The 27,554-nt window shown below is 39.2% G+C and overlaps 1 protein-coding gene across 9 annotated transcripts in view; it reads right to left on the bottom strand.

Annotated features, from left to right (window-relative positions):
* The window catches only part of TOM1L1 (target of myb1 like 1 membrane trafficking protein), a 512,416-nt gene that overhangs the window by 255,181 nt on the left and 229,681 nt on the right, over nucleotides 1-27,554 (bottom strand). For all 9 annotated transcript variants that reach the window (XM_090122138.1, XM_090122135.1, XM_090122139.1 and 6 more), the window contains one exon: nucleotides 16,476-16,630. The gene's annotated coding sequence lies outside the window, so the exon portion shown is untranslated. The remainder of the gene's footprint in view (nucleotides 1-16,475; nucleotides 16,631-27,554) is intronic.

Consider the following 27,554-nt stretch of genomic DNA (forward strand, 5'->3'; position numbering starts at 1 on the left):
CACTCTGACAGCCCTTCCAGCTTTCTCCTTCCAGACTGGTGGATGGTCACACTGCTGAGGTTAGGAGAAGCCAAGGGCTGAGGTGTAAGGAAGGCTCCACGACTGCGCTGCTCCCCAGCTCCCACACTGCTGCTGCACAATAGCTGTCATTGTTCAGCCCCCAGCAACAGCTCCACAGAGCCAAAAACTACAGCACCAGCCACATCGCAAGGCAAAAAGTGGTGACTCAAACTACAGGGGGATGTGCTGCTATTAGGAAAGTGCTGAGTTTCTGCAGCCTACAGGTCTAAGATTCCTGAAAGCAGCAGAGCTGTTCTTTTAGACAGTGACACTTGTGTGTCAAAGGGTAACAAGACCTGAGCTTCTGAGGATATGGGGAATGCTCAGCACTGCCTCAGTGGTTCTGGTCTATAATTGCAGCTGAAATGAATGTGACCTCTGTTTGCTACCTCCAGATGCCTCTTAAAGTCTAAATGAGCAGATTCAAATGAGATAATTGCCGTCTTGCCAAGAAAAGAAAAATTGGCCAATGTTTATGAGCAATTGGTGAAGTGGAAGAATGCAAGCAGGAAAGGAATGAGATCTCAGTCTGTTTTTAAATAAAACATATAAGCTTAATTATATATACAGAAATATACTTTAAATAGAACATAAATCACTCCAGATGGAAACATAAGATCAGCTAATTAGGGCTTCACCCTGGTACTATCTATTAGCAATTAAGCAGCATATAGGATATGCAATGGCCCTCCACACAATAGATGAAGCAAATATGAATAAAATAGGTTAGCTTGTCAGATGTTTGCATTTTGGACCAATCAAAAGCCAAACCTTTTAATGTTCACCTCTCTATATATAAGCTAAGAGAGACGATGATCATGCAAATCAAGGAAATAAAAACCCCAGTGCTGATGAGCAGCAGAATCATCCTTTAAAAAAAGAACCCCTCCCTTGTTTGCAGGTTTGGCACTTTTACTTGGAGAAACGAGGGAAAGATTAATTACTAGCGGTAACCCTTCCCTCAGGATTCAGTACTAATATGGGAGCAATGTAGAAGGAATAATTGAGACTATAACTCTTCCTTGAAGCTTTAGTACAACACTTGAGGCAGACAGAAAGAAAAAGGCTAAATATGATGAACAAATTGCCCAGAAAACTTTGAATCTTGTAACAGATTACATAGTGGTGCACATTTAAAATTTGGCACAAATCTTCATTCAGTGTCCTTACTCACTCTGATGGAGCTGCTCTATTTTTGCACCACACAGACATTTGGTATCGAGGAATTAAAAAGGAAGTTTTGTCTTTTCTAGTTTAGTTTCTTGGTAGAAACTAAATAGAAGCCTGATGCAAAGCCTTATTAAAGCCATCATCAACCTATTTCTGGCATATTAAATTTCTTCAGCTTTTCTTGACTACCATTTACTCTGGGATTGAAGAAATTATTCCTTTTAAGTCATTGCATGCTCAGTACAGTGCAAAAGGGAGAATCCGAATTCCCATGATGGCTCATTTATTCTAAGTTCCCCTCTTATTCAACCATATTTTTACCCTGCAATTTAAGAGCATTTTGGTCTACGGCCATGACATGCATTTTATTTATACATACGCTAATGTTTGCTGAGAAGATTTGTATCTTCTACCCAGAATAGTACTGATGAGATCTATCTTTTTAATGGTTGAGACACTCACTTTTGAATTAATTCTAATTTTAGCAAAAAATATTGCAGTCAGATTACAGACATAGCCGGGGACAGTAATTAATAGGAGAAGGTGAAGGACCAGAAATGGTTTGCTGTCTCTGAATTTGTTATTTGTATTTTGGTGGATTCAAAGGGCCAAAGTGAAGACAAGGCTCAACTGGTACTTGCAACTCCAGAAACTATTATAGAAACTGCAGTTTTTGTTTCATGTAGATAAAAAGCAGATGGGAAAACAAAGGCTCAGACTTGGCCATGCTCAGGTGTGGAAACACAAAACTATCTTGCACAATTTGATCTATACTTTACCAAAAAGCACATGTAGGAACTTACAGGCTATGGAAAATATAGATGCATACAAGTCAAGCACCTTATGTCAGTTTGGAAACTAGAGTATAACAACATTTCTTCTGTCTCTACTCATTTTTCTGGATATACCAAAGGTTTAATATGAGAGTGGGAGTGACAGCACTCAGTGGTACCATGCAGAAAAAGCAAACACAGTATCATCCATTTCAGAAACAAAGAAAAAAACTGCAAAGCTACTGTACAGAGCATCAGAGAAATTCTGTCTGGAGTACCACGTTCTATCATATGTACAAATGCTCAGATCATATCAGCCTGGGTGAGCTTCACAAATGGATCATTAGTATCTTATTTCTGCACAAAACATTCAATGAGGGCCACAATTTAAAACTTCACATCAACCAGAAGGAATTTGTGACAAAGATTCTCAGGACACATGGGATGAAAATCAACAGTGCTGGAATCAGCCGTCATACTGAAAATTGAACTTTCTAAGGGAGGGAAATGCAGTACGTTTTAATGCAGCCTCACAGCTTTTGGCAGTTACATCTCCAGCTAAGAAGTTTGTACATTATTTTATCAATTATTAACATGGAACTTCAGCAATCCTCTTTGGGAGTGATTTCTGGGCTTTTATTTCAAATGGCCTGTCTGATATCAGTACTTGGCATTTTGTTGCCTCAGGGCTCATAAAATGTCTTTCAACTTTTTCATCATAAACTTCTCACTGATAATAAAACTCTATTTCTGTGTCTACCAAACCCTGAGTACACTACTCAAATTTAAGAATGTTTTGGGGGAATATTTAGGGACAGTTTCTACTGATGCAAGTCTGACTTTTAGTTTCAACATCAGTGCCAAATTGACTGTCTACCTCTTGGGGAATTAGATTATGCCTTGGGAATAACATTTTATTCAGTAAGCAGTATCTGTAAAATAAGGCTTTATTTCACATGGGTAATATAGACATAGATGGTCCACCTTCTTTTCATGTCATGCTTGAAAACGCAATGGACAGATATTGTAAGCAAACAGAAGGATTTGTACTTAACCATCATCTTGTTTGGAGCCAATACAGGAACCTTCCACTCAAAATGGCTTCAGTATTAACTGAGACCTTCATGACATCTTGAGATAATGTGGAATCATAGAATCACCAAGGTTGGAAAATACCTCTAAGATCATCCAGTCCAACCATTCACCTATCATCAATACTGCTCCCTAAACCATGTCCCTCAGTCTAACATCTGAACATTTACTGAACACATGGAGTGCCTGGTACCCTCTTCAGAATCTTTAATCTATTTGAACACAAGCTGCATTTCATTGGCTACAATTTACACATTACTTGGAAATACATATTTGGAAAAAATCTTATTTATATGTCCTTATCAAATTAAAAATAAGGTTCACAGCATTGGACTCCAGATATCAGAATTATTCATGCAACTATTACCTTGTTTTTACTGCATCCTGATCTCACCGATTCTTGCTCTTGCAGTCATACCCTTCACACTGTATTTAATCAGCCTCAATTTAACACTCCATTGATCTTTATGCAAAGTCAAAAGTATATTACTCTTGAAAAAGTCAGTATGGCCATACTAATTTACTGCACCTTTCTCTACAATACATTTGATCAGATCTTCAATGCAGTAGAACTGCTATATCCTGGTAGAGTAATCTGAGCACTGCACGAGCAACAATTCTGTTCTCAGCTCACTTTTAGTATGACATGAACAGATTGTTTCTTCCCAAAGATAACATATTGGAAAAATTGTTACAAAGGCAGTAAGAAAAACTGTACTTTATCTCTTTTTCTTGTTTTTGATGTCTCCATTGAATTTGGCAGATTGATAAATCTACCACTTGTATTTATATGTGCCAACCATTTCTACTTCTTATCTTTGAGGTCCTGCACCAAGCATAATAGAAAAGCACAAGGCAACTCAAGTATCTTTTAATTCCACACAAAGTATTACTGCATTAATTTGTTAGTGTATACAAATCATCAACCCATTTCTATCTCAGTAGAAGATAATCATCTCTTTGGCAAAAGAGGCCTTAAATTCAAGGTAATTTTGCAGTCACCTCACTATATTTCTCTGGATGTCAGAAACTTAATGAGCATCACTGTTGGAGAATCACCATCCAGCTCAGACACACATTAAGGAGACTAAATAGAGGTGCAAAAAGGAACGTCTCCTCACAACCATGCATCTTGAGAATGAGTCCTGGGAGTGTAACTCATATGAGCACAAGATTTTGAAACGTCTGCTGCAAATTTTAAAATGGATCAGTAGGACCCCTAGGGCATTTCACAAGATAGTTTGCATACTTTCTCTGAAAGCAACACATCAGAGCAAAATCCCCATCCTGACAGTGTAATGATTTTACATGATTTAACCTTCACCTTTAAATATCTGAAACATATACACAGACGTTTAATTGGCATCATAGCATGCTATATGTTTGTTATTGATTAACACAGTTAGCAAAGGTCAACTAGTATTTTGTGCACTCTGAAAACACAGTGTGTATTCTAATTATCTTGACGGACTTGTAATTATTTTGTTAAATGTCAATTAAATGCAAGAACCCGTCTTATGTTGTCTGTTACAAAGAGCACGACTTTATTTTACAGTTTATGCAATTTTCAGACAATTACTTGGCAATTATATTGACCTCTCATCAAAAACTGCAATACACCTTAGTCAATTATGGCTTAGCTTAAAACCTATGAACGACCATCTTATCAAAACTACCTCACATACGAGCCTTCATAGGAGAAAAATGACATTTTCATAGTGCAGAAAGATTTTTGGTAGTAGCTTGAACCACATAATCCAAAGACAACACTACTCACTCTCTCAAGCAGTTAGATAGCACCCCACGAGTTGGCTGTTCCTTTTACAGCATTCCCTTTTGACACACACTATCATTCCAAAGTTGGGTAAGTCATCAATATCAAACTCTCTGAACTGTCTGAGCAGGAATCCTGAATCAACCACAAGCTAGCACAAGGAAGGGCTGATGGGTAAAGATGTCCTGTCATCCTTAGATTGTAAACAGTTTATGTTTTTTGGAAGTCCCATTTACCATCTGCATTTGAGTAGTCAATCTGCACAGCTGAGCTTATCAGCATTGCTTCCTGCCCACTTTCAGGGCACTGGTGGAATGACAGACAGCTGTAGGATAGGAAAAGACTAACCTAGAAGAGAAAGAAACTACCAAGCCAATGATACTCTCCACTGATTAGTTGCTAACTGTCATCTTGTTGTGACTCTACTGTAAACTTAACCAGTTAAAGGTCAAGAACAATTTCCTTCCAAGTAGCATTAGCAGTAAAAACAGTAACAAAAATCAGGCAGTTTGCAGTATATTGCTCCATTATAACTCCCGTGGGATCACAAACATCAGTGGCAAAGGGAAGAGCAGGCATACTAATTAGTTTTAGCTTTGTTTAGCATGCTAAGAGAATATTCTGTTACAACATTTTGGTTCTATGTTCAATTTCCACTCCTAGGGGCTGTGCTTATCTGTGTCACTTGACAGTTCACAGTCTCACAATTTACTCTGGAAACAACTGCCCTTCTGTTCTGAATTGCCACTGAGCAGGACTGGAATTTTGTTACTCATTTCTATCTTGGAAAAGATGATAAATCTGAGACTGTCTTCTTATCTAAAGGAGGTGGGTTACTTTTCAGTGTTTTGATTTTTTTGAAAGTATTTTTGTTTTATGCTTGCCTACAGGCTTTTTATATCTGCTCTGTCCCATATAATAAGTTATAAATGATAAAAAACCTTAATATTTTAAAAATCCTTTGAAGATTAGGAAGTCTATAGAAATCCTCAGATCTCCTCATTGACTCCTTTTTTCTTTGACACAGCAAGATGAAGCTTTTATTTCTTCTTCCTTTCAAAACTTCTCCTAAGAGCTGTATTTCTTTCTGCATTGCACACACTCCTTGTCTGCCTAATTCCCTCCCCCTAGTCCCTATCCTTTGAATCCTGTGCACTTTTCAGAGGAGTCCTTATGTGATGTCCTTTGAGGTAAGCCTCAGAAATCTGTTTGGGGAGGTACTTAGCATTTGTTTGCATATCTTCTTCTGAGACCGAACAAGGAAAAGATGCTGAACATCCCTCACAAGTAGCACCTCAGAGACTCCTTCAGCAGGCACTAGTTATATGGGAACACTCCTAGGTTAACTGGTGCACAGCTCTAGGTTTAGACCCTGTAGAAAAGGGTTTCTCATCCTAAACTTAGCAAGCTGTTGCCAAACAACGTATTTATAACCTGGAATATCAGGTTTCTCACAACCCTGAAGTGCATTATTTTTTTATCTTACTTTCTGAGCAGTACCACAAACTTTTGATCTTATATTCTAGATTGCAATTTTCATGGTTAAGGACACAAACGTACTTACACTGAAGAAAGATAATTGGAGGCACAGCTAGAAAAATAGGAAGTCAAGACTTTCATGTAATTACTTGACCTAGAGGGCAAAATCTGGCAATATTATTCATGTTTTCCTTTCCCCCTCTCTTCCTCCTGCCCACTCCACTTCTTACCAAATAAATCATCTCCTATGGGCACTGGCCTATGAGGACATGAGCTTCTGCAGCCTACAGGAAGATGAAGATCTAGTGTGTTGGTGTCTTCACAGTGAGCCATTCTGTTGAACTGTGCAGTAAATTTGGTGTGGGTAAATTTGGAGCTGCTCAGTAGCTTTGCAAAATAAAATATGCCCTCAGATCTCCCAACCCCTCCTCCAATGTCCCTAAATCATAACACTGCATTGTGTTTTGATTTCCACTAGCCTATTAACATCCCCATAGCTTTGCTCATACTGGATAGAATAATAGATATGTTCTGTTCTTTATTTAAGGACTGATCCCTGTTTTCATGCAAATAAGGACATTTAAATGTCTGCTCCCTTTCCAAAATAAGGAAAAAATCCAAAAATTATTTCTAAACACAATGAAAAATGATAGCTCAAAAAACATTTCAGGTAGATGTTGACATGAAAAGTGCTTATTCTTTCAAACTTAACATTTTGGGCAACAGATTCGTTCATCATATCATCCTTGCAGTCTGCACATAATAGCCTAATACCACTTGATTAAGTTAGTGGAAAGAATTGCTATTACATTTTAGCAGGCAGGGTTAATGGTGATGTGCATGCTATTTTCTGCACCAGGCTTGCATCTCAGTTAGTCAAGTGTTACATCCAGAAAGCTAAATCATTGCTTTCTGCAATTGCTGATGGATCTATGTCACGTCCATGTGCTTGCTCTTCATTCCTCCTAGATGTTCACTCTCATTTTTTTCCTTTTGTATTCCCACCATCACAGCCTTCACTCTCAACATTATTTCAGCTAAAATCCATTGGCGAGGCATTTGCTTTACTACTGATAAACTGTTGAAGATTGATTCTTGATAACACTCATCCATTCATAAACACTTCTTTGTTACGACTGCTTTCTGAGTAAAATTAAGACTGAACAAGTATTCCCACATTCTTTCAAGCATTGATTTGGCTAGTTACAGGAATAAAGCCCCCCCAAAAAAACCACCACAATTTCCAGCCCTTACTCTCAGATTCCAATCTAAAACAAGATTTTAACAAGGGAACAGAACTGTAATAATTATTGTAATAATTATTGTAATTGCCACTGCACATAGCAGTCTCTGCTTTCTATTTCTTCAGAGCTGAAATGGTGACACTCTGTTTGGTTGTTGGAGCACAAGTGAACCAAATGCATGAAGACTGGGTAAAAATGGCACTGGTTGACTGATTCCTGAGGTTCAACAACGGCCAAAATACACTTTTGTCTCAGCTGTAATGGTTTAAACTGCGGTAAAGTACAGGAGTGTGCCTTCCATTGTACTGGCAATAGAAAGCCTTGCTCTCTCAAAATACTTTACTTATTTTTCTGTTATGGTTCTATTCAGTACCAGAAATTTGCAGAAATATTATTGGAATTGACTTGGAGTATACTGTTAAGCACATATACACATGTGAGATTGCCTTACTTGATTTGCTCACCAGCCCATTTTGGATTAGGGGTTCCATTATCTGCCTGAAAGTACTTGCAGTTTGTATGGAGGCTAACTGACCTTGCACTGCAGTTATTGAACACTGTGTAGCATGCTGGTTTTGTTTACTTTGACTTAAATATGAAAGTATTCGAGGCTACATGCTGAATCACATACATTATTTTTAAAAGCTCCCTTGTTTCTACGAACCACCATTCCCATTCAAGAATGGAAAACAAACCCCAGCTATCTATCCTGTATCTATTATTCAGTGGTGCTGCCTTGCTTGTCAAAACTATTCCTTCAAAGTGTTTATTCCCACTCTACTAAGAAATAAACTACATATACAGGCAAAGCCTCAGAGACTTGTTTCATTCCAGATGCAATGGCACGGACACTGAGGAGATGTGGTACCTCTGATGCTGGTGGGAATTCACACAGACAGCGAGGTGACCTTACAGCATGTTACTCTTCTGCCTGTTGTCTTAATCAGGTTGTACCTGGCTGTGTAACTGCTGGAACCTTTGGCTGTACTCTCATTCACTATATCCAAAAACCTGCCAAGTAGTTAATCATTTGGGTGAGCCTGAGCTAGCACGATGTCTCCGACATTTCAAATGAAATTGGTTTTCTGTGCCTAAGAACAAGTTCCCCCTTAGTGCCTGTGTGGGATGGAAGTGCTCTCACGAGCCTTGTCTTCATTTAAAACTCACAAAAAGGATGGATTTTTCATTGACATTGATGGGGCTCACATGGAGCAGGAACCACATGATGAAGATGCTTTCATTAAGTGGAGCTGGATAGCATTTAATTGTTATAGACCAATACAGAAAGGTAGAGACACTTTACCTGAAGGACAGTGTGTTTACCAGTGCTAATAACTAAACTATAGTCCCTCAGTAACCAAGATTTTACAACTGCTATGTCAAAAAACTGTTTCCTTGTGGAAATTTGAATGTGAGAATTCTGGGGGCTCCAGTCAGAAACCACGCACAGAATGAAGAAGGAATCAACTCAGAAGCTTAAGAAAAAACGAGCAACCAAGCAAACTTCCTCAACACTGAAATATTAGCAACAGGAAAGAGAAATACACTTTATTGGCTCAAGCCTCCTTTCCAAGGTCAGTGAGGAGGAAAAAAAAAACCACAGCTGTAAGGTAGCATGAAACTCTCCACTTATTTCAGTCTTACCCACTGGAGTAACTGGATTTCTACAAGTAATGCACGACTTGCAGATGTGTTATTGTTCCTTTTGCTACCCAACTCTGTACTATCATCTGTCTGCAAGCTACAATCATTATTATTAGATACCACTTGCCACTGAAGACTCGCCTTCCAAGTATCTTCATTCTACTTCTCTCATAAAAGTTGTTCTTCATAATTAAAAGTTCATGTTTGATACCATCTTGAGACCATCCCAGCACCTACCATAGTGCTGAGTCCCTTCCTATCTAGTACAAAGCCCTTCACCTAAAATACACGTGTATTTTAAGTAGGGAATGAAGAAAGAAGAAAATGAAAGCTGATTTTGAAATGGAGCCCAAGAGCCAATAGAAGCTGCTTTTTGCCAGCTCCACTGCTGAAGACCAGCTTTATAGCTCTGAGCAAACCATTTAAGTCTGATGTCTTCATCTGTAAAAGGTGTTTATATTGGTGAGACGAGGCCACCAAAAAACGTCTTGGTACATATCCCAGAACACAGCAGCCTCACACAGTGCCCATTCCAAACCCTGCTAAAACATCTGGTGAAGGCTCTACCCAGCTGCCTCCTGCTGCAACCCTTTTGCTAGTTTTACTCATCTGCCATCACGGCAGGCAAATGGCAGCATCCACTGGCTGCTGCCACAATCAAGGAATTTCTCGTGCATTTTCAGCCCTTCAGGTGTGATCTCACCAGCTCTGCATATTATTTGGCATCTGGGTTACACCTTCTACGTGGACTGCAGTAAAGCTGATGGCTAAATTCTTTAAATGAGATCATTCAAATCCTTGCATCATACTGCTCTGATGGAGTATTTATTAAGCAGATGGGACCAACAGTTTTGGACTTTTAATTACTGGAAGTCATCAGATTTATGTAACAATTTAATTTTTGACTTGACTTTCTATTAAAGAAAAAAAAAAAAAAAAGAATGGCATTCCATTATAAGCTATTCACTAGTAAATATTTTAAAATTGCTTTCAGTTTAAACATTGCACTTATTGGCCTGTATTAATTAATCCTTTTTTTCCCTGATGCACATCTGCTTTAATACTCTTAATGAGAAGTAGTAAATAACATCATTAATTTTCTCCTTATTCACATTTATTAGCTTTACTTACCTTGCAGCAGTCAAGTGTACGACAAGGAAGTGTTATCTCTATCACAAACAAACATGCATCTTAGGCTCAAAACTCAGATAACTTAGTTTGGAAGATGAGAAACTGAATTAAGCAGTTGACGAGTTCTGAATTAAGCAAAGAGGTTTTGCTTTAAGTGGGAAGTTTTCTTTTCTGCAGTTTTCCTCTCTTAAATGAATCTTATTTTGAAGCTTTAAGAAGATCTCAGATACTTAGCAAAAAATAAGAATGTCAACTTCAAAGCTCAAAGAAAAACCTGATGTTAAAGCTATTGATCACCTGGAACGAGAACTTTGCTTAATCATGATCTTGGGAGCATTTGAATCCAAACCCAAACCATAGGCCTGTAAACTTTAATTTGAATCATTACAGTACTGTTTCACAATGTGATTTTCCAGAAGGGTGCACTCATAATAAATAATACAGATAGTACAAATAGATGTCCAAACTCAACACCAAACAGCACTACATAAGGAATCAGCAAGTTAAAAACTATCAGCAATAGCTTATCTTCTTTCTTCATCTCTCTTGTGCACAACGTATGGCATTTAAACCATCTTAGACAGCCATTCTGACATTCCAAATGATTTCCTGAATTCCTCAGTCCAGCTACAGATCCATAAACAACATTTGCCTCACATCTAAATGCCTCTCATGTTGAGGACTGCAACCTTGAAACAAAATCAGTGAAATCTCTACCTGAATAAGTGAGGGAACTTCTCCTGTAAATCTTTCTAACTAGATGATGGTAGAGTGCATCATTACATCTTGGTACACATATATTTCTGTTGGCATACAATAGTTTTTTGAGGGAAAGAATAAGCAGGTGAACAAAACAATGTCAGTTTAGAAAGTAACCATAATTTTTATTTTTTTACTACCATAATTTTTATTTTTTCTTCAAATTGCTTCTTGACAATTATATATAGAATATAGATAATTTTGATTGTGATTTTTTTTTTTTTTTTTTTTTTGAATAATCATTTTCCTGATCCTAATACCTGTTATTGTATTTTGTCAGTAAGGGACATCCAGAAAATCAAGCCCACAGTCCATGGCACTCAATACCATTTTCTCTTATGCAAGCAACATAAATGATTTAACCTCTAATAACATTAAGATTTCATGATGCTTGTGTAAGGTGAAAAAGCAAAGACTTTCAGGTACTAAATGCTCTATTACAATCTGTAATCTTGTAAGGATGACTGATTTACTTAACATGTAAATCTAGAGTGTATGGAAATACAGAGGCAATGTTTTAGGGCTATATTTTGTCACATACTTAGCAGTGGTCTCAGTCTTGTTGAAGCCTTATATTTAAGACACATGAATGCCTGCACTGATTTTAATAGGACTTTTAACACACCTTTAAATGCCTTGACAAATAAGGTTCTCAATTTTCCCCACCTGGCAAAAACAAGCTAAATAGCAGGTTTATTAATACTTAATATCTGCCTCCTAGACACTCATCACAATGAAAAGTGTGGATTACAGCAAAGCTATTAAGAAACAAACCTAAATCTCTGAGCTTGAGTCAGATGATAAAGAGCAGGGCTGCAGCGGGTGATGCTCCCTATCACACAGCTGCTCCCATCAGGCAGTAACTACTCTCTCCAGTCGTTCCCATTCATGACTCAAAGAGACAAGGCCACTAGTCACAAGGTGCCATTAACTTGGAAAGCAAGGTGAAGTGCTTTAGTTAGCACATATGTTATCCAAACAGCAAAGAAGGATTTTCTGGAGAGCACAGTACACACATGGCTCTAAAGGATACTTGTCAGTGATTTCTAAACTTCAGTAATGATAAAATTCACATCACACTGAGCTCTCATGTAGAAAACAGTTGAAATTCCCCGCTTGAAAAGTCACTAGCTTACAAGTATTTCCCCCTCAATTCTAAGAATATCTGAGATTTTAAAAAGATAGAATTCACTCTTTGCAAGGTCTCAAAGCCTCTACACAGGCTGAATGTCTGCATGCCTCCTGGACACCTTAATCCCAAATAGTCCCGAGGGCTTTATAAACACCACAAAATACAAAACATTTCATCAGCTACTGAAATGCAGCCAACTCCGAGGTGCAGAGTAGAACCCTTCACTAGTTCTCAGCAAACAAACACAAGCAAAAACAATAAGAGCCAAAGAATGCCACATGCAACTGAAGTTACTGGGGAAATTACGTGGGAAGAATGCAATTACCCATGCCAGCTTCTAGTAGAGCTGGAAGTAATCAGAAAGTCAATGAAAGCCCAGAACAAATTGATCTCATTACTTTTGCATTACTTGGATCTACCTCAAAACAGAAAACTCCCCCTTGAGTCTACCAGACACAGTCGTGAGCATATGTAGATGTGGTCAAAAACACTCCTACACACTTCACACTTCTACATGAGTTAAGAATACAGGAAGCTGATGACACCCTGTGCAGTGCCAGCCTGGAACTTCTCATTAAGAAACACTGAGATTTAATATTTCTCTTGTGAGGCCAATGGGATTTTTAATTCAGTAGGACCAGGACTTTTGAGATTTGGTAGAAAACAGGGAGAATTAAATGCAAAATAAAGGTAAGCCTATTTATAAGCATTACTGACACCTTTCTACCTAACAACAGAAATATGTATGCAATGCAATGACCACAAACAAAACTACTACAAACCTGATCCTAAGAACGTACCAATTAGTTTAGCAAGTATCCAAGGCAGTCACAGGGCAAGTATTACAAGGAAGATGAAGCAGCCAAGCTTAAGCGTGGTTATCTTTACTCTAAAAATATAAGGAGTGATCCAGAAACCAGCTTCAAAATAAATAATAATAATAATAATAATAATAATAAAAGAATAGCAAATAGATACTGAAAAAGTAGAAGCAAAAAGGAAGTTGGAAACATGAACAGAGGCCAGAAGTCTGAAGAAGGAGTTTCAACTTGTAGAAGAAGAAAAGGTGGCAGGAAAGAAGAGCAGAGAAGCAGCTTATCACCTCTAGAAATCTGTTTTGGATGCCAGTGCTGTTCTGTAGCTCCATGTTCTCAAGACGTCACAGAATTATCAGGGGTTGGAAGGGACATCTGGAGATCAAGTAGCCCAACCCCTGCTAAGGTTCCATATACAGCAGGTTACAAGAAAACACACATGAAGCCATGCAATGAATCTTTTTCTTCAAATCACTTATTTTTTCCCTTCCTCTGATATGGCAAATCATGTAATGTAACATAAAGAACATTTATTACAGAAGACCAACTCTTTTCAAAGCCAAGAGCACTTTTAGATAGGACTGATCTTTTACCCATTATCAGGCTCCCAGCAATGAATAGCATATTATTTCAGCTGTGAAGCCTTGTATCTGACAAACAGCTAGCACTGTGCCACAGGGAGAGACAGTAAACGGAAAATAGACAGGATAGAGTAAGAAAAGGTGAGAAACAATATAAATAGTTATTTGTTTCTTAAGAAAATATCGTAATGCATTAGTTCTCAAATCACACTAGTGATGCAGAAAAGTTTTTCAACTAGAAGGATTTTTTTATTACTTCTTTCACTTCATATTAGTGAAGAATCCCTCAATAAACCCAATCATTAATCTCTGTTAGCGAGAGCAGCAAGGAACACACACCTTGTCTCCCACAGTAAAAGCTTTACCAAATTGCACTGCTTTAGAGATTCTGTGCGTGAACGTCAAACCAAGCACAGCTCGCTAGCACCTGCAAAGAACGTTCCCCTTGTTGTAAGGGACCAAAAGTGAAGACCAAAATGCGGTCCAGCTTCTGGCCTTCCACACACACAGCCACATGTCCTCCTCTGCACAAAGCCCCAAAGCCTGCTGCTGAGGAGGAATACGAGTCTGACATTCTTCTTGTAACTGTCACAGCTCCTTCACTACAGAGGTGTGTTTTATTAATGAGACATCTATATATGTTAAGTGAGAATTACATGCTCTTCTTAAAATAGCTACATGAAAAAGAATTTACTACTCAGATAAACCATGCCAGTGATTAATTACTCTCACTGTTAAAAATCTGGCCTTTTATTTCCTACTTGAACGCTTGCAAGTCTCATTTTCAGGTACTGGATCATGTTATGCAGTTGACAACTAAATTAAAGAATCTTTGCGTGGAATAAACATCATTAACCAGTACTTCCAGTAGCCTAGGGGTATGTGTACAGTCTTCAGTGCACTATGTGTAGGTACATCTGCACAGACTCCAAATGAACCAGATTAGGAAAAAAGAACAGTTGTGACAAGGAGCTGAGCAGAGGCTGATGGAGCTCTGCAGGAATTCAGGACATGGGCTGTTCACAGCCACACCACCTCCAGGATCCACCTTCACTGCCAGCTTATAGTGGATCTGAGTGTCATCCCTGAGGATGCAAATATCCCCCATTTCAGTGCAGACTTAACCCAAGAGGGCCAGCCACTCACATTTCAGGCCCTTTGAGAGCCAGCAGACAGAAAGTTACTCTGTTAGTAATTCACCAACAATAGCCATCTCTTCCTAACTGCTTGGTAACACCACATTTCAGTGTATTAAATAAAATCACATTTTAAAAGATTCAGATGTTAAAACAGATTAGATAAAGTAGACATGAATCAATAGGTAGATGACAGATCTACTCTCTGGGAATGCAGTGAGTTGCTTCCATTGGAATCTGACTTCACCTTGGTGATGTTTCAGCAACCACCCTATCTGACAAAATTACACTGCACTAGCAAGTGTTGCTGGACCCCAAGTCTAGATGTACCCTGTTTAACTCCCAAATGCAGAAATCACATGAGCAAATACCACACTTCACATATGCCAGAGTACAAGGTTTGTGAAGAAATATGTTTGAACACAAAAGTACATCATATTTCTTACTCCTACTACAGGCCACTAAATCTGCATTATTAGCTGCTTTCTGTCCAACTTCTGACTTGTTCCACATGATGAGCTTATTCTTTGGTCAAACACTGCCAGCTTAGTCACACAGCAGCCCTGCTCCCAGTCCCACCATCAAGCTCCTGATGGCTGTTTGACCATAGTGCTCCTTCCCTTCTAGAACATCTCCCCAAAGCTCCAAGCTGCAGTTTAGGGAGCTTTGGACCCACCTCAGCCAGCTCTACAGTCATGTTTTGTACATCATTTCCAAGGGATCACTTAATTTCTGTATAATGATTACTCAAACCTCTCATCACACCTTACACTGTTTCCACCTATGACTTCATCATCTTTACAAATACATAACAAATAGCACCATCAGTTTCTGCTGCATCCAAATAAAAACATCACTCTAAAATACATTATCATTAATGTAATGTATTACCCACCTCGTGTCCCAAGTCTATTTTTAAAAATGATTTATGGACAAAAATTGACACACATAATTAGTCTAATTTGAGTATTCCATGGAAAATGTTATTATAAAACTCTGCTCTAAATTAAACAAAATTAAATGCTGATAAAAATTTACTATCCTGCATTCCCCAGATGAGTCCATGCTTTAACAGGAGCTATCATGTAGAAACCATTAGTTTAAATCTGAGTGAATCTCATTCTTGCACTATTAATTTTTGTCCTTTAGTTTTATACTTCAGGTTTTTGCAGATTATGCTTAATTAAATTTTTATAATGGTATTTAAATTAGCTGTTCTATATGTGATAGGAATACATTGACAGATGTGTTTCTAGTTTGACCTGTAAGACTTCATTCCAGAAAGTTGTACTCAGTCTGATACCTCTGCATCCTTTCTGTCAGGCTTCTTCTAAGCCTAACTTAGACAAAAACATTTAAAAAAAAGTTGCTACATTAAAAATACCAAGATTTTCCACCCATCATTCAACTTTTTTCATGTTTTCAACATAAAAAAAAAATAATAAAACCAGGTCCAACTCTGGGTGACCAAATCCCTGCTGTTAATGACACTGCTATCTAAGACAAATGCAAAAGGTATTTGGACAACAGTAAATAGAGCTTGAATTTGCTTAGGCAGAAGCTCTGCAGAAGCTGACTTTGCCAATGTACCCACACTTTCCTGTGCAGTGTGTCACTCAGTTGGATACTGCAGCCTTTAACCAGCTGGACCAACAAAAGGTAGTGCTGTGCAACACATTTCTTACCTGAAGTCTCATTGGAAAAGAGAGAAGGAATGCCTTTTTGCCTGGATCCCTGCAAAGGTGTCTTGATACAATCCCAGATCTGTAAAATGCTCAAGCACCTTCCTGTTATGTGCAGGAAATTTTCCACTTGCAATCATGCTTATTCTGGGGAAATCCTGAAATATAACAGGAAAAAAATAATCATAAAACACAAATGCTTTTATCAAATAGATTTTCTAGCCTGAAAATGGTAAAAGTACTGAGGGGTCAGAATATTCTTGCCCACTGTTAGTGAAGACTACAAAAACTTGCACACATAAATTGAACAGATGTTTGCTTCCCTGCAGTAATCCTACTTATGCTAAACTCAGCCATCTTAACAAATTTCTTAGTTTTGATGGTAACATCACCAAACGAACTGAAAGTTTAAGATTATAATAAAATATTGTGATAATGGTTTGTCAAAATAACCTGACTAGCAGAACGTAAGATAAGAACATAATCAGGGAATTAGAATGCAAATAACCACAAATTTCAACTCATCCTTTTCTTGCTTGACGTATCACATGACCCTTAATATCTCTGATTTGATTATGGACTAGTTTTTAACTTTCACTTTCTTTTGTTCAAATCCCAAATGTAAATTGTTTCCAGCCCACTACTGCTGCCTGTTTTCCCCATTTCTGCTGAGTATGCAAGCCAGCTTCAAGTTTAAAATAATTCTGGTGAGTGACACATTCCTCAGCGTCTGCTGAATCATAACCAGAAAGTGATTCTTCCAGGATGGCTGAGAAGATCCAGGATGAGAAACCAGGCAGGGGATTCAGCAGTGCTGTGGTACTGCACCAATCACTACATTCCCCATGGTACTGAAAGAACAAGGTCAGCTGCTCCACAGGTACAACGGTATTTCCCATAACATAATGCATATATGCAATAAAAGCAAGATATAAAAGCAAATAAATTTAGAGAATATTTAGAGTATTCAATAGGATTTTCCTGATCTCTTATTAAAATATGTCATGAATGGGACTACTATTTATTCTGATCAGAAATGTTGCTATCACATCATCAAAAAACATATACAGCACATACATTCACTTGGCAAATTCATTTAATAATTAGTTACTATACAAAAAAGAGGACTTGTAGAAAGCGCCAGCAGAAAATCACTTACTGTCTACAAAATATTCTACGAAAGTCTGTCCTCAATTGCATCAGTGTAAATTTGTCATAGTCCACTCACTGCCACAGTCTCATGATTCCGTCAGCTCAAAGTCTGAGCCCAGCAGAGCCACAGCAAAGCCAAAGTTATTTGCAGTTTCATATTTACAGTGATGAAACATAGCTGTGTTAAGTCTATCGATCATCATTCTTTGGAGATGCAGAAGGTAATCTGAATCATGGCCTCTGTCCTGGACATTACCACTCCGTTTTGGTGATCTGTGCCATCTTACCCCTCCAAGAACTTCACAAATAATTACAGAGAAGCAAAAATGCATAAGTATTCTTTTCCTCTCAAGACTACTGAAAGCTTCTAAATGGTCCAAACAATCTAATTTGTAAAATGAATTATCCTACACAGCAAATACCTGTTATGAAATTTCTGGCTATCAAAAGTCCTAGAGACTTTCTCCAGGCTCAAATATTTTGGATTAAATACCTGCAGCAGTCTGTGCTTATCTTAAGGTTTGAACTTCTTCAAGTTTACTCAGCATAATAACCAGAGGTGAATTTAGGCTATCAGAGCCTTGAAAGACCTCAAATGCTCAAAGCAGGCTGATATACCAGAGAAAAAAAAAAGAGTATCTATCTACAGTGTTCAAATGAAACCTAAGAGAAAAACAGCATACAGGGTAATTGATGTTTTCTGAATCCAGATGGGAAGAGAAAATAACATCCACTTATGGACATACACTGGGTATTTTAACTAGAAAAAACAGCATTTAAAATGTGTATGAAATGCCAGAGGATGAAATCTTGAATCTGAGAGGTCATTAAGTTCCTATTTGGACGTAGAGCGTTCAATAATTAGGAGAATTTTTGTATTCAAGAGGTAAGGAGAAAGACTTCATGGTACAAAAATGACCACAGACGATGGGCTTTAGAACTACCAAAGCAAAACCACCACCCTCAACACCACCTCCACAAACCTGCAATTTTTATCTAGAAGGTAATATTTCATTTTGATTCGTATTGTATTGTGTTACATTTCTGTGTATTGTATTGTTGTATTGTGATGTGTTACATTTACGATTCCAAACTATTCAAGAGCAAACGTGCAATATACAGTGATTTCAAAATGTCCAATTAATAGTAGTTGAAGCAGATGAGTTTCTCAGAACAAGAGATAAAATGTGCAGACTGTAGATCTGTGAAAATAATGATCAAAAAAGAAAAGCAGCAAAGAAGTCCCAAAGCACACACAATTGTGATGCAAGCGAAGCTGACTTTGCAAAAGAGTCTTTCAAGAGCTCCTGAGGGCTCTGGCAGCATTCTTGTGAAAGCAGAGAGGCAGAATGTGGTTTTGCACTGAAAAGGCACAGAAACTGCCTGTTCCTGCACAGGACTGGGCTGGAAACCCAAGGTCAGAACAGCACCTGAGACTCAGAAAGCCCCCTGCATCATTCAGGAGCGCTATGACATTTGATAATGCAACAGTGAAGGAGTTATGGTTTGTAGGACATAACAACTCACTTTTCCCCATTCCCTGCTTTATTGTTCATCCCTTTCCATCCCCACTTCCTCCAGGAGAGCCATGCAGCTCTTCCCACGCTGCAGAAAGCACACAGAACAAGGCAGCCCATCATTGTGGAAGCAGTTCCATCCCTCTGCTCTCTGTGCCACCAGGGAAACTCCACACACTGCCCTTCATACTTTCATTTAGGGAGCAAACGCTCCACCTTCAGAACCATCCTTATCAAGCAGCAGGGACAGGCTTTGCTTATTTAATTACCAAAGCTTCTGACAAAGGAATATTTCTTCCTTCTCAAAAGAGTTTGCTTTTATGTTTGGAGAAAGAAAGTAAAAACAAATCACAAGCACATACTAATACCTAAAGGTAATTGCTTCACACAGAGCAGGGTGAATAGGCACCACTCAGCCCTTCCATTGAAGCTGCAAGCACCAGCAAATGGAAATGCCTGCTCAAAGCAAGGAGATTAAAAATATTTGAATGCCACAAGAGATTATAGCACTTCTATGGACTCCCTCAGGGGGGAAAAAAGGGAATTAAAAAAAAAAAGCCAACCCATCATCATAGTTTTCTCCAAAGAGAAAATACAGATATACATGTGTATGTACATAGCTTTATCTACGCACACACGTTCATCCATATACAAATATCTACGATGTCCGTATAAAGGTGCAAAGCTGAAAACCTCTGACTGCCATAACGAAGAGGGGAGTATCCTGGCAGGATTGTAAAATAGATCACATGCCAAATGATGAAAGCAATACTGCAAAACTGCCCTTCATTCACCTGAACAAAAGCAACAAAAGCAGGATATATCACAAGCCCAAATAACAACGTCTCATGGCTCCAAGAACTTCTGGGAAGACACTGGAAGTGCATTCCTCTTATGTGTCGTGACCACAAAATGACTGAAAGTGGTTGGATTAATTATGAGATGCTCAAACACAAGAAAAAAAGAAAAAAAGATGTCCAATAATAACAAATGTTCCATTTTCCTAGCACTGCAAAGAAAAATACTTCTCCCAACACAAAAATATACATACATTGTACCTCCACAAATGTATCTTTATATTTTTTTTACAAAACTTTCCAAAAAATAGAAGAAAACACATGAAAATCACTTTGCTTGCATTGAAATGCATCAACAGCTTCTCTGGGGTATGGAGAAGGAAGACATGAAAAACATACGACATATAGATTTAAAGTTACTGCTTTTAAAGAGTAAGAAGTAAACCAAGTACAAATGAAGTGTCACTTGTGGCAGAGGTAGAATTGGTGTCCTTCAATAATTGTAGAATTTCCAGAAGAATCTGTCAGTAAGATGACAGATATTGTTCACAATCATGATTATTTAGATAACATCACAGCCGTGATAGGCATTCTGGAAACCAATATGATTTATTACTTTGTCAACACAGTACTGTCAGAGCCAGGCTGCAGCAAGTCAGAGTTGCAGGGAGAGCAGTTATTGAACAGCCTGCAAGACTACATTACAAACAGATTTTCCTGTTCTTTATATATAACTTTTCTTATAACTTTTTGAAAGCTCTGCTTTAATATCTAGGGCGAACATTCTTCCATCCACATAAATACCAGGAATTGATCTGCATTTCAAGAAAAGTTAATCCTTTCAAGAGAATTTCCCAGATTAGAGCAAAGGAGAGCCTAGTCTGGAATGTCAGCCTGGTTTTGTTCTTCATCTCCACTCCACAGCCTGCATTGCCCAGTTCCAACGAGACACTAATTCCCACCATGATCTCTCTTCAGAAATGAGTGAACGATTCTCATTTTCCAATTCCCTCCATATTCCATCTGGAGAAGTCAAAATCTCTGAACTGTCATATCGTCAAGTTGGTGATGCTTTGAGACCACAAGTGAACTACTGCTGTTAAACAGAATGGATGTTCTCTCCATCTGCTTGTGACCAAGGACTGCCTGCAGTATTGAAGAAAGCAGAACATCATCCTGCACTGTTTCATTTACCATCCCTAACTAAGCACACTGGTCACACCATTTAAATGTAACATAAGTTTAGGGAGCAGCACCCATGAGGAGATTTCTGCACACATATATGACAATAGGAGAGACTCCTGTTATGCTGCGAAGCACAGCAATGATTACCTTGCCCCCACAAACAGCAGAGTAGAAAGTTTTTCATCCAGCAAGTCTGCTGCTAAGTGCTTTTGACATTGCAGAGATGACAATTATTATAATAGTTGTCAGCAGATGCTGCCTGCCACCTCTGCTAGAGAAACTCCTTCCAAATCAAACATTACAGAGAGGATCCTGTCAGTCAAAGATCAGAAGCAGGTCACAGTAGTCCGAGACCAGCCACAAACACACCCACAGACCTTCAAGATCCCATTAAGGACTTCTGGTTTCTAAATGGAACAGTCCCAGGTACTCACAGAAAGGAAAGTGCTCAACCATTTTTAACATCTTGCCTAGAGGAGAGGAAATATAACTGATGGAAACAACCAGGAGAAAAAAAGAAAGGAAAAAAAAGAAGAAATCGGAACTTACTGTCAAAAGCAGACCTTTGATTTGTTAGAGCAGATAAGGATCCAAGTACGGGAAAATGACAGCAGGAGAAGTTCCTCATCTTAGAAAACAAACAGTTTGTTTTCAAGAGAAGCTTGTGATAATATGATTGTTTCTAGTGAAAATATTGTAACCCACTTAATTAAGAGGCAATTTTCAGAAACACAAATGCTGCTTACTCACATCATTGTTCTTTACTCTTGGTAAAGGGATCCAGCAGCCCTCCCTCTGACCTACACAACGTGGAGGTGCTGGCATACAGATACTGCTGGGAATGTGAAGGAAGTAGAGGGGAGGAAATCACAAAGGTCACGCAAAGGCAAAAAGAATGTAAAAAAAAGAAAAATAACAGAAGATCAGGATATCATTGTCTCCCCAACAGACAGGAATTCACTAACCTTCACTAACTTTAATTATGGTTACAATGGATTCAACACCCACTACTGAGGTGCTGTAAAAATTCTGAATAATCAAATATCTGAACACCCAAATAATGGAGAATCTTCTATTCATTGACAACTCCCAAGAACCAAGTTAAAATAAGTCAATACTGAGAAGTTTTCAATTCAGATCATGAAACCCTCATTTCCCTTTAAAGAACAGACTTACTATTATGAGCTAGACTAAACCTAGCAGCTTGTCTCCTTAAATCTTGCTTAAATATTGACATTCTTAAAGATCTTTCCCTATGTGACGTTTTCTAACAGCTGAAGCAGTTTATATACATTGATATAATTACATGGCTTGCTACTTCACAGTGTTCAAAAGATTCTTCTGATGGAAATGACGTTGGCAACTGAGGAACATTAAATAATAGAACTGAAACCCATTGTGTTGCCTTCCATCAACAGTTCCTCCCTCTGAGCCACCAAATTTAACAAAACAAACAGTAGAACTGGGAAATCGGAGAAAAGGGATAGGAAGTATCAGAGCATATGTAACATAAGATTGCCAGAGATTTTACATACATCTGCATGAAAGCATGAAAATTGGCATATACTCTGAGAAAACCTGAACTGGCTGAATAACTGAGCTCAAAGTGGTGCTGCCACACAGCTCTGCATTCTGGGCACAGAACTGCCTCAGCTCACACACAGAGATCTGCAGAAGTCCACCGACCTACACTGACAGTGTTTCTTAGAACCATAAACATTCCTCGGAACAAGAATGGTTCAGGATTATAACTGTCAATCAGCTGAACAGTAATATTATGCATTTTTTTTAAGATAGATGACTTTTCCTAGCCAATGTTACTCTTGAGTTTGCCATAAAATACTGAAAAAGTATCACTGAACATGGAGGAGATCAGCTCCTGCAGAAATGGCTCACCAACTGCTCCTTTCCTCCAAGCTTCCTTCCTTGGGATGCTTGGTTAACTGAAACCTCCTTGTGAACGAACAGAAAATGATATTCCATTTAAATCCATTATTCTGATATTTAGTAAAAACTCCTGTTAAATAACCCCCCCTGCCCTCCTAGTATCCTAACATGTCTTTAATTAGCCTAGACTATCCCAGTACATAAAATACTTTGTAAATCTGGTTCTATGGAATAATTCCTTCTCAGATTTCAGACAGATTTCATGGCTGATTCCACCCTTGGCCAAAAAATTCAGCATACTTAGAAGAGTTTCTCAGCTTTCCTTAATGGGGCACAGCCACAGCTGGACCTCACACCTTGCGAAGAGCAGTATTAACTCCCTGTTAGAGTGCTACAATGTATTACTGTGGCAGTCGGTTAGGAATAATATAATAAAATAAAATAAAATAGAAGCTAAGTCAAAGTTGCTTCAGCTGCTCATTTATTCAGGCACTATGACAGTGAGATGAGTTCTATGCTAACAGAAATTTTGCATTGTCTTTTGCGGAGCCAGGAGCTTCCCCCTTCGTAATTTAATGAGCAAATTCAGCAGCTGCACAGCAATGTCCACCTACAGACACCCACAGACACATAACCACTGCCTGTGAGTGCCAGAAATTCGAAGAATAAAGAACATATTTGTATTTCAATACTGGACTGGTATTAGGAAAAAGCCCATAAAAATTCCTTAAGCAGGTGGTAGAGGTGGGGATGTGCTTCGGCCAACTGGCATTTTGGAGGAAAAAAAAAAAGAAAACTGCATCTATAAACAGATGATTTATCATGCAGTGATCTGTTTTTATGGATATCGCCATCATATGGAAACAACGCCGCTATCTTTGTTGCTTGTCCATTCAATTTTAATTGGACCACAGATATATTTATTCATTTACAGCATAGATGTAAGTATGTTTCAGCATGTGCATGAGGAGCTGCAAATACGTTGTGCAGCTGCAGTGGGCATTAAGGACAGCTATCCAACATTATGCCTGAAATCTATATTTGAAGTTTTGTGGAGAATAAGAATCAGCTCGTCTGAGTAAAAGGAGCTTTAACGCTGGTTCTCTGCCACTAGTGCCAGAACAGCTGATCCTATTCTGGTAAACAGAAAGCACTTTCCCTTATAAAATACATATGAGAAATAGGAAATTAAGTAAATCTATGCAAACAACAGGCAGACGTACATTAGCAAAGGACATGACAAGCACCTGCAGGGAGGGAGCATGAGCTCTGTGCACATGCCTGGATGCAGGTCCTGCAGGCAGTGCTGTCCCATGGCCACTCCTTTGAGATGGGGCTCAACCTGGGGCAGCTCTGAGCATGGAAGCCACACCGAGACCTTAACTTGCCTGCCTGTAGCCTAGAGCTTTTCCGTCACTAACCCAGAGCTGAATGCTCACGGGGATGGGAGGAGATGCTCAGAGCTCCTGGTGCCAAGCAGAGGCTTTGTGCGCTAATGAGTACAGAGCGGGGCACACAGGGCTGAAACACTGCCCCAGAGTGGAAGATTTATCTTCCTGACAGATAGCAAAAGAAGGGAAAGGATTTTCTCTCCTGCAGCCTTCTCCCCCTTAGCAGTCTCGTTATGACTCAGCACTGCTGACTGCAGCCTTCCCAACCTGCTTTTTGCTGCTTTCCGGTCAGCCTGCCCTTGCCTCCTACAGATTCTGGGTTTCTTTGGTTTTGATTTTGTGAGGATTCTGTAAACATGGTCGGGTCTGTACTCATTTACAGAGTCTGAGCGCCACTGGAAGTAAAGATTTACACCACACAAGAAGCCAGTCTGCACCTTCTAGCTACTTTAAATTTGCCAGCGCGATAAAATGTCACAGATTCCCCGTCCTTCAGCTTTCATTGACAGTGTTTTGAAAAGGTATTTCTGTGAAACATTTGAACCTCGACTGCCATCTCTTCAGCTTATAAATATGCACAGGCTCACAGCTAGCCAAACACATGCATGCTATCGTTTCTCTTTTTTCTGAGGCTTGACAGTACCAGACGTGCAAATGAATTTTCAAACTCCAAACCTCCTTTATCCTAAATTCCTGGTAGCCCTCCTCCCCCGAAATGTGAGAACTGTCATCATTCTTAAGTGTCTTGAGAAGGTTTTTTCCTTAGCGGCGCTGCAGCTGGTGACACCCAGCAGCTCAGTCAATCTCACCGCCGCCGACAGCTCCTTGTCAGCAGCCACTGCAGCAGTCCTCCACACAGCACTATGGACTCAGTTCCTCAAAGGACAAACCAAATTGGCACAGGATTGTAACGCTTCTTAGTATGTTCACCTCTATTTCCTATGCAGCGTATAAGCGGATATCCGCAAACAGCACTTCCAGGCCTCTGTGACAGTCTTGAAGTGAGGCATTTACTGCCTCAGAACAATGAAGTTATATGCAAACTGTGGATGCTCTCTCGTTTTTCTCTTTATTGTTTTCTGTAAGGATGCCATCATCTTCGGAACGAGCAGCACAGAGTTGGAACGCGCATCAGTAGGGGCCTTCTGGCTGTGCGCTGCAGATAAACTGCACAGAGGCATTTGATTTTCTGACACCTCAGGCAGCAATTTGGCCACAGAGACCGAGCACTAAAAGCAACAATTCTGGAGCAGGCGGCATGCAAAGAGTGCTCCTTTGCTTGCACTGAACAACATGGGACCTTCAGCAGTAAATAACCACCAACAGCCGCTTGGCGTACTGGGGCTCCTCTCCTAGAGGCAGGCAGGCCTGGCAGAGCCACAGCTCCACAAGGATATCCAGTAAAACACTACGGAAAGCCAGAAATTACAAAACAAAAGCTAGATTGACAAAGTAAAACAAAGCAAACCACACAAAGTCAGGTTTGCTGTTTTTAACAGCTGGAATACACAATGAGCTTTTGCCAGCCTGGCAATGCTAGGATATTTTTGATGCCTAAAAAAAATCCTTTCTTGCAGTGTTACCAAATATCACAGGAAGAAGCTACAAGGAGGTTCTCTAAAGAAACATCATTGGGACGAACTGGAATCAAGAAGTCAAAAGGTCAGGCAGAAAACAGTTCAGATTTTACTGGGGTTGGCAATACAAGTCTTGAGTGCAGATAAAAAGTACTGTTAAAAGCTTGCAATATATTGTTCTCCCATGTTACTGTTCTTTCTGCTTCATCGTAACTGTTTTTTTACAAGACAGAAAAATCACGACAGCAAGGAAAGGGAAGCCTCTATATGGTGAAGGACTACTCTGCAACCTCTCATCTCCTGTAACAAAACTGTTCTGTATAAAATTCACAACTTAAATAATGTGATGTAGAATTCGTCACAGTTCAGTAATTCTCTGGGTACTAAAAGGGCCACTGAGAGCTACTGGTGGACCTCAGGCCAAACAGGTTTAACAGTTTTCATGACAGTGTGAAGGGACTGGATTTGATCATATCCTTTCCTTTGACAATGATGCTGACTGCCCGATTTCCTCAGTGACAGCAGTTATCTTGGAGGAGCTGAGAAGAAACAGAGCTGGAAGGGTCTCTACGAGTTACCTAATTCACTCTCCCATCCTATGCAGGACCAATTCTCATCTCTCTGGCAGCTTTCAGACCAGTCTTTGGGCAGCTAAAGGCAGCGGGGTTGCCATGTCCAGGCAGCCCCAGACACACAGAGATATGGCTCCTGCATACGTGCAACATGCTCCTCCCAAGCAGCAAACAGGTGATATATAGTCAGAATTAAAACACATCCATAAGGAAAGCCTGTCCATTAGGTGAGTGCTTCACTCCTGAACAAGTTTCCTTTACATGCAAGGAGAAAGTTTTTTAATTGACTGACACCCTTAAAGCCTCATAGTAACAGGCATGGAGCAACCTCCCATTCCGCAGCTGCAGAAGCACTACTTTTAAGTGAAAACAGTGTCCTAGAGAATGCTTTTCCTTACTCATAAGAGCAGAAAGGCGCACACACCATTATTTATATTTTTGCACCTTTCTTTAAGCAATTGAAGAATAAGCTGCAGAATGGCCTGTTCCTTTAGGTATATTAGAGCATCTTCAACATGCAATAGAGCACATCACTGCAGCAGCTTCTTTGGGAAAAATAAGGATCTTGGCTTTCACAAATTTTAAATTTTATAATTGTAAAACATGGGCTTTTGGAGCAAGGCAGCCCTCTGTTCAGTAAGTCCCTTCCTGCTCTCCTCTGATGTGTATACTGATGACTGCACTATATTCCAGGAAAGATAAAATGCAGAGAAATCCAATATGCTTCCTCTCCTCGAGGAATTCATTTGCTGATAAATAGTTATTCTGTCAAGAATCATAACAGCGTAGGGAGACATCAAAGAATTTGTCCAGCTTCCTTCTTTTGCACTGAGCACATCTGCAGAAGCTGCACTGCAAGCTGTTTAAGAGAATAAATAAATCCCCAAATTCAGGGCAAGCATTGTATAGGGCAGGCCCTGCCAGGCTCAGGCTGTAAGAGGAAAGCACTATCCTGGAAAGGATGCAAGTTAACAAAACTGATTTTAAACGTCCTAAGCCTCCAA

Source organism: Phasianus colchicus, chromosome 20 (genome assembly GCF_987193195.1).
Source record: "Phasianus colchicus chromosome 20, bPhaCol1.hap1.1, whole genome shotgun sequence".
Taxonomy (NCBI): Eukaryota; Metazoa; Chordata; class Aves; order Galliformes; family Phasianidae; genus Phasianus; species Phasianus colchicus.